Source organism: Neodiprion fabricii, chromosome 2, assembly GCF_021155785.1.
Source record: "Neodiprion fabricii isolate iyNeoFabr1 chromosome 2, iyNeoFabr1.1, whole genome shotgun sequence".
NCBI classification, from domain to species: domain Eukaryota; kingdom Metazoa; phylum Arthropoda; class Insecta; order Hymenoptera; family Diprionidae; genus Neodiprion; species Neodiprion fabricii.
The window spans coordinates 18,857,150-18,869,929 of NC_060240.1; the positions used below are offsets into that span (position 1 = coordinate 18,857,150).

At 36.6% G+C, this 12,780-nt stretch overlaps 1 protein-coding gene across 1 annotated transcript in view; it reads left to right on the top strand.

Moving 5' to 3' along the window:
• The first annotated feature begins 448 nt into the window (after nucleotides 1–448).
• LOC124175102 (sodium-dependent neutral amino acid transporter B(0)AT3) overlaps nucleotides 449–12,780 on the top strand; it is a 554,844-nt gene continuing 542,512 nt past the window's right edge. Inside the window, exon 1 of the mRNA XM_046555003.1 lies at nucleotides 449–535. The gene's annotated coding sequence lies outside the window, so the exon portion shown is untranslated. The remainder of the gene's footprint in view (nucleotides 536–12,780) is intronic.

Below are 12,780 nucleotides of genomic sequence, written 5' to 3' on the forward strand. Positions count from 1 at the left end.
CGGAAAAGTCATTATTTCGCAATCGGATAATTTTGATGGTTCTGTTAAATCTCATGACTTATAAATCATTTGAATCGGAAGGAACAATGCGTTACGTTGCATCTTTTCGCAGATATGTTCAATGTTGTCAATATGCACCGGAATTTCCTTCTAATGACAATACAACGAGATAAAGGAAAGTAATGGAATGGGAAAAGTTCAAAAGCTGTGAAGCTGAAACTGAAGATTGAGAAAGATAATAAAATCAGAAATGACCTGCGTAAGACACAGCGTATTACAAAAACTATCCGTGGTTTATTGTGCGTAGCTGTGTAAAATGATGTTCATTGAGCAATTCAAAAGCCCTTGTCGTGTTCACGTCGGGGCGCCGGCGCCCACTATTGATTCCGTCGTCAGCAAAGTCCTTCCTTCTCTCATTTCATCCTTATTCCCCTTTCGAAACGTTGTAGTCAGTTGGATGGCGCCAGAGTAGCAAACTGCCTACCGAACGCTCAGCAGTACGCGTCATCGTGCATTATTTCATTCATTTTTTAAGGTCAGTGCTGAACAAGTAATCATTTTTATTTCATACTTGTACGTGTAATACGATTAAGAAGAAAATTTTTTTCATCGTTTTTGTCATATTCTTACGTTTTCGTGTAGAAGAACATATTATCAAGTATATTTTACTATAATCGAATCAGTTTTCAAAAATAAGTTATAGATTTTTAAGAAGTTACTGTAGATGGTAACGACAAAATACCCATGTTGTGAAATCTCAAATTTTTAGTTTAAAACAGTATTCTTCCGATAGATCAGATAGATAATTTTAAAGCATTTTCAAAAGAAACAGTTGTATCGGATTATACGTGAATGATCTAGTAAGTGATTTTCACAATGTTTTCAAACAGAAATAGCATTTTGGCCGGTTATTTTTTCACATTTTTTAGAAGTGTGGTGTCGAAGATGAGATTCTATTTATTTTCCATTTCCAAGTGTATTGTGATGAAGAAGAGAAGAGTGTTAAGTAAATCAACAAAACTATTTATTTTTCTATCGATCTGAAGCACTACCGATCAATGTATTGGTAAATCTTGGTGAGCGGTCATTGAATGTAAAACGTATATTTTCATTAACGTTTCGGCCCGGATAGGGGCCCTCCTCAGAACGATCAATTTTTTATTTGACTGTCAAGAACAGAAATTTTCTCAGTAAGACATAAACTTCTATGGATATAATACTATTGAAAGTTATTATCTATTGTAGATTAGAGCGAACATATCGTATATCAGTTATGATTAAAAAAGTATACTGAACTTAAGGAGTAATTTACCTTGTATGAGAAAGAGGATTAAGACACTGGTCACAATTATAAAATACATATTGGAGAGCGATGGTTCTTCAAATCGGTTGGCAATAGACAATGGCGTCTTCTCCAAATGTTAAAAAGTGTAGGTGTATAAGAATTAAAAGTTAATAAATAAAATAACTAAATATATTCACAATGCATAAGTCAAAAGATTGAAAAGGTTGAAGAAAGGGTTTAGGATATTTGAAATAGTTGAAACGATGTTGACACTACAGTAATGGTGTCATTATCTCCCTATTCTCCATGTCTAAACAATTTCACTAAACCGTTTGAACCAACTGGTAAGCGGCAACTGCTGGGAGAATGAAATTTGACCCAGAGTGAAGGCGAACAAGTATGAACAAATGTAAAAACAAGCAATGTAGGGACATCAAAATTATGTACAACTTATATTTAAGGTTAAACAAAGTGTGGTATGTGGGCGGTAATTAGCGGTTTGTAAATATTGTTAAGTTGTTCGATATCTTGTCTAAGGATAACGGAATTTGGATGCCCTACAATATTGTACATTTCTAAAAGTAAACGTTTATAATAATTGGGCTCTTCACAAAGGATGTTTGCATTATCATAGTTGAAATAAGGTTCTTTGTTGATCACATGTTTAGTTAATGCAGTATGTCGATTTTCATTATCTTGTACATTACGTTGATGTTATTTGAGTCTAGTATCTAGATGGCGGCCGGTTTGTCCAATATAAACTTGATTGCAATCATTGCAAGGCATCTTATAAACAACGTTGGATCGTTTGCCCATAGGGATCCCATCCTTTCCCGAATCGAAAACAAATTGTAAATCTTTTGAGTTTTTTCCTACAAACTTGACATTGCATTTGGTAAATAACTTATTCAACGACTCAAAGAGACCAGATACATATGGGATGGGGATAAATGTAGTGGTTGGTCTGTTGTTGTCATCTGCGGAAGCAGAGTTAATATTGTTGTCGATTAGGTTATTGATATGGATGCGTCTCTTTTTTATATGTTTGTACAAAAGGCCATGTGGATAATCATTCCATCTTAAAATATTGTATGTAAGTGACAGATTTTTTTCATGGAATTCGGTACTATATAATTTGATGGCTCAATCAACAAGATTAAAGATGGTACCTATCTTGTAAGACATCGGGTGGTTGGAATTAAAATTCAGGTATCTTTGAGACCATGTTTTTTTGTGGAACTAATCTGATTTTATGTTAGAGTTGTTGTGTATCAGCAATAAATCCAGGAAATTGATACCGTTATTAACTTGTATTTGAATGGTGAATTGTAATCGGGAATGATATTGGTTGAAGATGTTCAATATGAAGTCCATTTTTTCTTTTGGGACAGCAGTTAAAATATCGTCAACATATCTTAAATAGAAGGGTAAATCAAAATCAAGTTTTCTGATGCATGACAACTCAAGGTGTTCCATTACAAAGTCTGACAAGATTGGAGAGAGTGAGGACCCCATAGGCAACCCGAACTCTTGTCCGTATGTGTCCGTATTAAATTTGAAGATTCCCGAATCAAAACAGATGTTTAAGGCTTTAACAATTTCAGTAAGTGGGATTAGAATCTTTTTATCTAGAAAGGCCCATCGGTTCTTTACAGCCAGCACAGCGAGGTCTATAGGTACATTGGTGAATAACGATATTACGTCTAGTGATATTAAAATGTAATTGTCTGGAATAATGAATTTACTTATTTTGTTTACCAATGTAGAACTGTCTTTGACTCTGGAAGCAGGAGGAGTGATATTTGTGGTGAACCATGAATTAATTAATTTAGATAAGGCATAAGTCGGGCTATTAACAAAGAAGACTATGATTCGTACTGCAATTCCTTCTTTGTGAATTTTAGGGAGGCCATGTGCACGTGGTGGTACACTGTTATATGTAGTGATACGTCTGTGTATACTTTTGTTTATTAATTTAGAATTGAACCAACCAGAAGTGAGTTTGTTTACCCTAGACTGTAGAGTGTTGCAGAGGTCATATCTTGCAATTCTATAGGTGTAAGTGTCCGAAAGATGTTGTCGCATTTTTTTATTGTAAGTCTCTCTGTGCATAGCCACTGACGTTCAACAAAAACATAATGTTCGGGTTATTTTTTTTAAAAGTCATGGTATCACGAATTTTTTGTTAGGGACAAACTTATTGTTGTTATTTCTGGGGTTCTTCGGAAAGCTGAAAACTTTTGGTGAATTCTGATCTTGCTTAATTTCTTGAATCAACAGGGAAACTCGTTATTTTCGCTTCAAAGATAGAGATGAGATTGAAAACAGGAAGATCGTGATTATTGTATGGACGTCCAAATTTAGGACTGAGTTGTACAACTTCAGCAACATCATCAGGAATATTAGTGTCGGTTAGATTTACTAAACAGTTTTTTTTTTTCTTTTGAAAGTAAATCATTGTGATTGTTGGGAGGTTCTTTTTGAGCCAACAACATGGTGAATTTTCTAATGTTACGGTTTTTGAGTAAGTTGAACTTAGTATTTAACGTCCGATATTGGGTATCAAAAAACTTTTTTCCAGAAGAACTACCCAGTTTTTGATGGATTTGTTCTGTTAATTTAGTAGGAGTCTTTTCGGATTTGATAATATAGGTATGCACATCATTAATTTCAAGGTTGAGTACGGAGAGTTGAAAATTAATTAATTGTTCAGCTTTGGTTTTGGAATTTGACAGATTAAAATTAATATTGTGAGAGATTGTCCTTGAGAAACTAAAGTGTTTGGGCATTATTCCTTGTTTCTTACATTGAAGTATGAAGATCCTATGATTCTTCATCTTCGACATTTTTTCAGCTGTGTGGATCCACCGACGTAGGTAGTCAGCTGTCGCTTTCCCATGTGAGAGCTCGATGTTGTGAATATAGCCCATATTCCCAGAAGTAATCCAATTGAAATATGGAGGATTAAAATTCTCTACCTCGTAGATAATGTATTGGTAAATCTTGGTGAGCGGTCATTGAATGTAAAACGTATATTTTCGTTAACGTTTCGGCCCGGATAGGGGCTCTCCGATGAATGTTCTTTTCCGTGAGTCACTTAAAAATCCAGTATTCCATAACATCAAACAATTGCACTTTTCATTTTGAACTATTAGGAAGCATGAGAAAAAAGTTAAACTTGAGTACAAGTTGAATTGAGAATCGTGTGAGCGTGTTTGGATCAAAATTACCAAATTCATGAAAATAATTTAATTGTTTTGCACGGGATACATAGTAAAATCGAATCAACCGAGTTGTTTCTACGTAATGGGGGTTTTCGGAAAGTTGAATCATCGGCGTATGTTGTCAGCATGGTTGGTCATTAAAGTCTGGCACATTTCGAATCAATTGTCACAATTTTACAACAGTAAAGAGAGTGAATAATCCAAATCTCCACATATGGACAGACATAAATATCTACTCGAAACATGACAGAGATGTGCGAAGAACGCGAAAAAAGATGACAAGTAAGTAGTTTAGCTGACCTTCAAGGGCCAACCTAAGAACTTCTCGCGTGAATACGATTCGAAATTGCAATCAAAAATATATTATTCTTAACTATGCGAGTCATCACAAGTGTTAATAATTCGAAAAGCACTATTTTGATGAAATATAAGATTCAATCTGTTCTAAGCTGACATGAATCGCGTCAAGTAAGCCCATAATCGTAAAAATCGGATGACCCTTCAACGAGGTATCATCATGCTTTTTTCTATTTTAATGTTTTTATTCGAGTAACTCGAGAACTGTTGGATCGATAAAATCCGAAATTGATATCGTCTGAAGCTAAGAAGAGCTGCGTCAATTGAAAGCAAGAATCGTAAAAATCCATTAATCTGTCTCAAGGATATCAACATTGTGAACAATCTTTTAATATATTCATTGTAATAACTCAAAAACTGCTATATAGATCAGACCTGAAGTCTAATCATTTCTAAGTGACGCATGGCTCCATCAATTTGATTCAAAATCATTCCACTTAGTTCATTCGTTCTTCAGATATCGTTGGCACATGTACGCGCACACACCGTACACACATGAGTGTTATATAAAGTTCCGATAAGAATTGATCACCTGCATTTGTGCCCAATTTAAACTAAACTGCTATGTTAATCTGATATGTCTATGTGTGTAACAATGCCCACGTTTGGAACAATCCGAACACAAGTGAACTTTCCTTAAAGCTCAGTTAGGATGGACAAAAAATTACACTTGACAGTGTAAAAATTAAATACCACAATTTTTTTGATTTGGTGGAGGGGGGAAGGGTGTAATGAATAGTCTAGGTCCAGTTTTTTTACCATATTTTGCTTGTGCTTTACCTGCCATTTCGAATCTAAGGGTGTATTTGTTTTCGATGAACAACTCTTTTTTTCCCTAACTTTAAACGGAAAATGAAATAAACCCACCTTGTGGAGAACTGAATTTCCGTCAAGTTTAATGATTACAATTTTTTTTGTAAAGTTCGTATGAAACGAGTTATTCACTAAGAACAAATGCAGCCTCAAATTCAAAATGGCGGCAGAAGACCAAGCAAAATGGGGTCGAAGATTCAGATTCAGACTATTAATACCCCTTGACAAATAGACGATGAAAATCGTGGTGTTAAATTTTCTGAGCCTCAAATGTAAATCCCGACTAAATTATTCGAGCAAATACGATTCGATTCTACAGAAATCAGTTCTACAGGAGAACTGTTCGATAGAATTTTTATTGAAAGGATATTTTTCTACAGAGCATTTTTCTGTAGAATACTTTTCTGCTGAATATTCGTTCACATAACATTTTTCTACAGAACATTTTTCTATTTTATTTTTTTACAGATTATATTAAATGCAACACACATTCAAAGCAATCATCGAATCGTCAAAATCATATATATATTATATAAAACAATATTACAAGAAACGATTTAGGATACCCTGCCACTTGAGTTACAGCACTCCCCTTTTGAGAATCTCTTTTTCTTGGTACAAAATAACAATTAATCCCTGCGCCCCCATGAAAATCCAAAAAAATGTTATTTTGAAACACCCTAATATATAAAATATATATATATATATATATATATTGTAACGCTAAATTCTGTGACCCTCGGATGAGGACTTACCGTTGACACTTGGGCGCGATTCTCTACTTATTCACAATATCAAACTATAACAAAATCAATTATGTTGGGCGCCAGACGCGTTAGCGTCGATTTTCAAACAATAATACAAATCAATAAAAATAACACAAAACCGTACAAAAAAGATAAATAGAGAACCCGTTGTATGGCTGGCTAGGCTCAGGTACGTTCGCGTACATCCCGGTAGAGTGGCGGTATTCAAGGCAGCTAACAGTAATTCCAGAATTAAAGAAAATAACAAAATAAAGAATAAACTCCAGTCAAAAGGAAAATGAACAGGTCAATCGATCATATATTGTCGAGAAGGTTACATGATTAAGACAGGCAAATAAGATGGTATCGACAGCGGTAGTTAATAAAATAAACAATCGTTGTTCACAAAAATTTCGGTAGAATAGCAGTAAACGGTAGCTTTAAAACGCGAGACGGTAGTTAACAGAGAAAAATGAACGTAGGTCGGGAGATGCGATATAATGCAAGGATTTACTTAAAACTACACGTCACTGGGCGACGTGATCTTACCCAAGTTGCAAATGACGCTACGAAAATTATTATTCTGTTAATTAGAAACGAGAGAACTTTACTGCGATCGGTAGAAAACAACGTAACGATACTTCGGTAGATAATACGACGAATTTACCATAAATTATAACCAGTACGAGAGATTGACATTCATTAACAATTTACAAAGTCGGCAAACGATCGACTAGATAGCCTACGGTAGAATTATTCATAAACGGTAGATTCGATAATTTACAATTATTACGGACTTGAGGAATTAAATAATGAATTCCTAAACATAACTTTTGAGAGAATACAAAACACAAAATTATGAGAGAGTGAGAATTTCGGACAGTTTACAAAATAAAGAAATACACTAAAATACACCGCAGTACAAAAGAATAATTCACAGAACTTAATTTAACAAAATACAGAGAAATAAATAACAGGCAAAAATAATATAAAATTGCCAATAGCAATAAAGAAAAGGTGCGGTAATACCTAGGAGCTGATTCTACGCTCGGTTGTACTCCAAGGAACTCGATATATGATACAATAGGCACAAAAATAAATAAAAATATAATAAGCAATAACAGAAATAAAATATGAAGCACACTACTATTACAAAAAGAGTATGAAACGAAATGTAAAGCCAATAGGGCTCAAAATACGATAGAAAGTACAGAAGCAAGCTAATAGTAACTCACAAATAATCAGAAAAATCATAAATACAAGAGAAATAATTATTAGGCAGTTACGAGGTCGCTCAGATACGAAAATAATAAATTACTGAAATCATGCAGCCACACGGCGGCTTACTGCAACTTTAAGCCGTGGACCATGATTCACACAAAGTCGATAAATACCATAAGAAAGAATAGAAATTATGAGCAACTTCGTAACGATACAATTCAAAGGCAGAAGCCTTACCTTGGCTGGTGACTTCAGGCACACAAACTGACTCTAATTTAAATCAAACTTAGAATAATAAAACGAAAGTAGAAAGGAAGGAAAGGACTTGAATTTACAGGAAGAAGTTAACGATAGTGCAACGATAGAGAGTATGGAAAAACGGTAGATACAAGAACGGTAGAATGAGAGGAAGAAGGATCGGTAGCTTAAATCGAGAGAATAATCGGGAGGATGCGGAAAACAAAGCTGTCGCTCAGCAGGTCAGGCGTAGAATAGAAGGAGATCGTAGTTCGGCTCGCCGATCTCGCGGTTGTCGTTAGGTGATTCTTCTTCTTTGATTGGTTGGCTGACCCCCACCGCAAATAGGCCATCCCCCTGTGGCGAATATTGGTTACGGCGTGGTCATACGTTTTCCAAAATTACCGCTGAATGTGTCGTAATGTGCTGCTCGCGATTTCGTCGTTGACACCAACTCGTACGATTTTGTAGCTGCTTCGGTTTACGGTCCAGGCTGCCCATCATCGGGGACTTCTTTGACAGAGGCATACACAGGGTGCCTCTCGGCCAAAGTTACCGGGTGGAGAGTGACGCCTCATTGTTCACCTCCACCGGCTTTTTGCACAGACAGTAGCTAGCTGCCTGTACCTGAGGTCGTGCAGTCAGACGGTTGGCCAAACCGTGGACCACGACCCACACAATTAGTCCTTGCCGATAGGAAGGCAGCGTCGATCCTCGGAACGATGGCTTTATCAACCTGAACGTAGTGGTTTGGGATCGGTCCGGCACCAGGCCGGTAAGTCGGAGGATGGCAGGCTACGGTATGCCCTTCACGCCATCCTTACGGCATCCGATAGAGCTGGCGGCTGGTTCCTCTTCGAGAAACGGTGCCCTCGGCCGCCGGGAGGATTTTTATCTCCCTGTTCACCAGCAGTCGAGGCGATACGGAAGGTTCGGGTGGATGCTACCCCAGGTGTGTATAAAGGAGCACCAAGGTAGCCAGTATAGTCTGATGAGACCGTCGGTAGGCGAAGTCGTCGAGAGCTGGAAACGGTAGCTAGTGGTCCGTCGTTGGTCGGGATCGTTGTCGTCCAAGTACCTTATTAGCTTGCGCCGAAGCGCGAAATAAAGAATTTACAAAAAAGAATTAGTTAAAAGTAGTTATTGCCTATTTTGTATCGAGTTCGGTTGGAGTACCCTGCTGAGGACGCGTAAACTAGGAATAATAGCGGTTGTGTGCCCTTGTGACGGGCGACTCTGAAACGCCACGTTACAATATATGTCGGGGTGAAGCCTCGGAAAGGCGGAGAGAATTTAGGATTTCCATTTCGTGGATTGCTCATTGTAAAAAGCGCGATAATTCCAACACGTCCGGTCAATTCGCTTGCTTTTCCGTGACTGTCGATTTCATCCAAGCGTTGTTATAAACAAACCATTTGTTTGTTCTATATTCAAAGCATGTTGAATAACGCTTGACGCTTGATACGGCGGACTCATTCAAAGTTCAAGTTTCGAATTCACTTGATGATGCATCCTCTTTATTCTTCTCCGACACGGCCATTCTGACAAATCACATGTCCCCATGTGAAGTGATCTGCAAGAAATTTAATTCTCCAGCAGTAAAAGTTCGTTTTAAATGAATTCAATTTCACTTTAATCATTTATATTGAACAGAAATCTCAAATTTCAGTTGCAATCCCACATTTACTGACAAAGCAATTAATTTCGTAAGATGTGGCTAATTTTGAAGGCTAAATACATTTTTACATCTCCTTCACTTCCCTCGAGTGACCAACATTTCTATCACTTCCCTTGAGTGACTAATGTTCTTAACCGCTTTCCTTAAGTGGTCAATGTCTAATCACTTGAGTGATTTTTCTGACACGACTTTTACATGAAGCTGCCCACCGCATACTCACGGTTTCATTCAAGAAATTCCGATTTCGACCGAGCTACGGCTACAAACTTCCATGTAAACAATTTTCCAAAAGTAATCATGTATTTAGTTTACACTTCAAATATATACTCATTTTAAATGTTTCATTATTCAAAATTTTCTTTATTTATTTCCAAGTCTTTCGGAATGTTACCCAAAAGAATTTTTCACATCCGGTCATGTGCATATTCAACTGTACGATTGGAATTCAAAGCTTTCAAAAGATATCTGTTGCCCTCCAACACGTCAATATTTTTATACAGGCCTTTGTATTTTGCGTATAATTTTGTTTGATTTTTATGAAAAAGAATATGAAAAAGAATTTCTAGGGCAATGTCGTCAATGTTTACTTTGGTAAGAATTTGCAAAGTACTATGGACACGTCCAATTCCAGTCATAGTGACGATATTATCGAGTCTTTTCCCGGAGAACCTTGACGACACTGATTCTTTTATTTAAGAACATTCGGCTCCAGAATCAAAATTAAATGAAAACTGCTCACCTGCATGCCTCAAAATACCAGAAGGCGAATTCGCTTCACAAATATCCACACGTCGTTCAATATTGGATCCGTTGAAGCGTCCTGACGATGGCTTCTTATTCATTCTAGGACTTTGCGAAGAATAATGCCTAGATTCCTTGCACTTAAAACAGGTTATAGGCTTCCTCGGGTCACTGCTTGTAGATGCTTCTCTCTGCTACACATTTGATGCTGCATTTTTCTCTTTTCTTTGATAGCAGACAGATGATTTATGCCCTATCTTTCCACAGGTGAAACACTTCAGATGACTGGTAGACGATTTTTCTTCAAATCGTTTTGCTTTGGTCTGACGTTGTTCAGTGTGAAGTTCCGAGTTTTTCCTCTTCAAGTAATATACGGCCTTCAATTCTTTTTGTAATTTATTCCGTGTCTCAATTTCTTCCGTGAAAGCAAGGCGTTGAAGTCGTGGTGACTGAGAACAAAGGACACAGCGATCTGTTCCATAGAGAGATTCTTCCATCGGTTCATCAACGAAGTTATCATAGTGGTTAAATAAGCGGCGATACATTCTCCTTTCTTTGGCCTTCCTTGATTGAGATTCATTAAGCAAGCAGCGAGGGTTTCCGGACATTCAAATCGTAGAGAAAATATTTCTTTAAATTCATTCCAATTTATTCCGACAAATACGTTTTGGGTCAGCCAGGATAATGCCTCTCCTTTCATCGCACGGCTCAAGGCGTTCATGAGCGACGCTCCTTTCAGCGGATGTTCTGACATACACATGTCTGCCGTACGAATCCAAGCTCGAGTATCGCTCAACTTTTCTGGGTCAAATTCAGGTAACTCGATTTTCGTCTGAGAAGGTTTCGTCATTGCCTGAATAATCTGCATGAAATTATTTTGCTGCTGTAGCAAAAGCATTTGCCATCTTTCGTCGTCACGTCTCTCTTCTCGGTGAGAAGCAGATTCTGGTCGGCAAGAAGCAGATTGTGGTCGGTGAGAAGCAGATTCTGATCAGTGAAAAGCAGATTCTAATCGGTGAGAAGCAGATTCTGATCCCACTTCTGATGTCGGGGTGAAGCCTCGGAAAGGCGGAGAGGATGTAGGATTTCCATTTCGTGGATTGCTCATTGTGAAAAGCGCGAGGATTCTAACACGTCCGGTCAATTCGCTTGCTTTTCCGTGACTGTCGATTTCATCCAAGCGTTGTTTCAAACAATCCATTTGTTTGTTCTATATTCAAAGCATGTTGAATAACGCTTGACGCTTGATACGGCGGACTCATTCAAAGTTCAAGTTTCGAATTCACTTGATGATGCATCCTCTTTATTCTTCTCCGACATATATATATATATATATATATATATATATATATATATATATATATATATATATATATGTCACATCACGATATTGTGTCTTTGTTATATTTTGATCACCGGTTGTATGACGTTGATGGAACTTGTTTTGGTTGAATTTGTTTTGTTCTTGTTTAACTTGGTTACCTCTTTCAGAATAATTTTCAAACGATTTGAATAAAGTTGTGTTGTTCCGTGCCTTTGCGGTTTACAATTAAATAAATTGTGTTAAACTCTGTATATCTGACATATATATATATATATATATATAATTGTGAATTTCGTTTATTTTGGTTAAACTTAATTTAATTCAATTTAGTTTATTGTAATTTAATTAAAATTATTTTTGTCGAATTCATGTGTGTGTTGTGTCGAATGGGTATTGTATTGGATGTGTAAAACTAGAAAACTATCCTCTGAAAAAATTTCTGTAGCAAAGTTTTCTGTAGAAAAACATTCACTAGAAAAATATTCTGTACAATAATTCTTTTATAGAATAATTCATGTAGGAATATATCTGAACGAATCTACCATGCTGAAGTTAGTAACGTTAACGTAACGGAACATTATGGAGTAAATCGTTGTACAATTTTAGAACGACTTTCAAGGAGTTGGCTTTACAAGATATGAACATTAGGTTGTCCCTTATTTAGGGTGTTGACGAATTTTTTCCACCCCCCCCCCCCCCCGCTCCCAAATCAACTTCAAAAAATTCAAAAACAATTGTCCAATTTTTTTCAGATTCTCACTTCAACTCGAACACGTACCACCGACTGGACGGATTTCCCCATTTAAAATACACATGTTTTGGACACGTTATCCGTATGTATTTTATTGTAAAAGTAATAACGTTCAAAACAATCCGTAACTTCAAGGTTTTAGTGAGCAGTAATGCTACTATCTGAGAAAAAATTCACATCACCTCACCAGGCAATCTAGATGAATTACACAACAGGAATCTAATTTTTTTTTCAATTTAAAGGAAGTGCAATTGATCTACATTGCCTAGTATGACGATGTGAATTTTTTTTCAGATATAGGACCAGTGCCTACTCAAACCTTGCAGTGATAGATTTTTGCGAACATTATTACTCTTACAATAAAATATGTACTGAGAATCTGTTCGAAACACATGCATTTTAA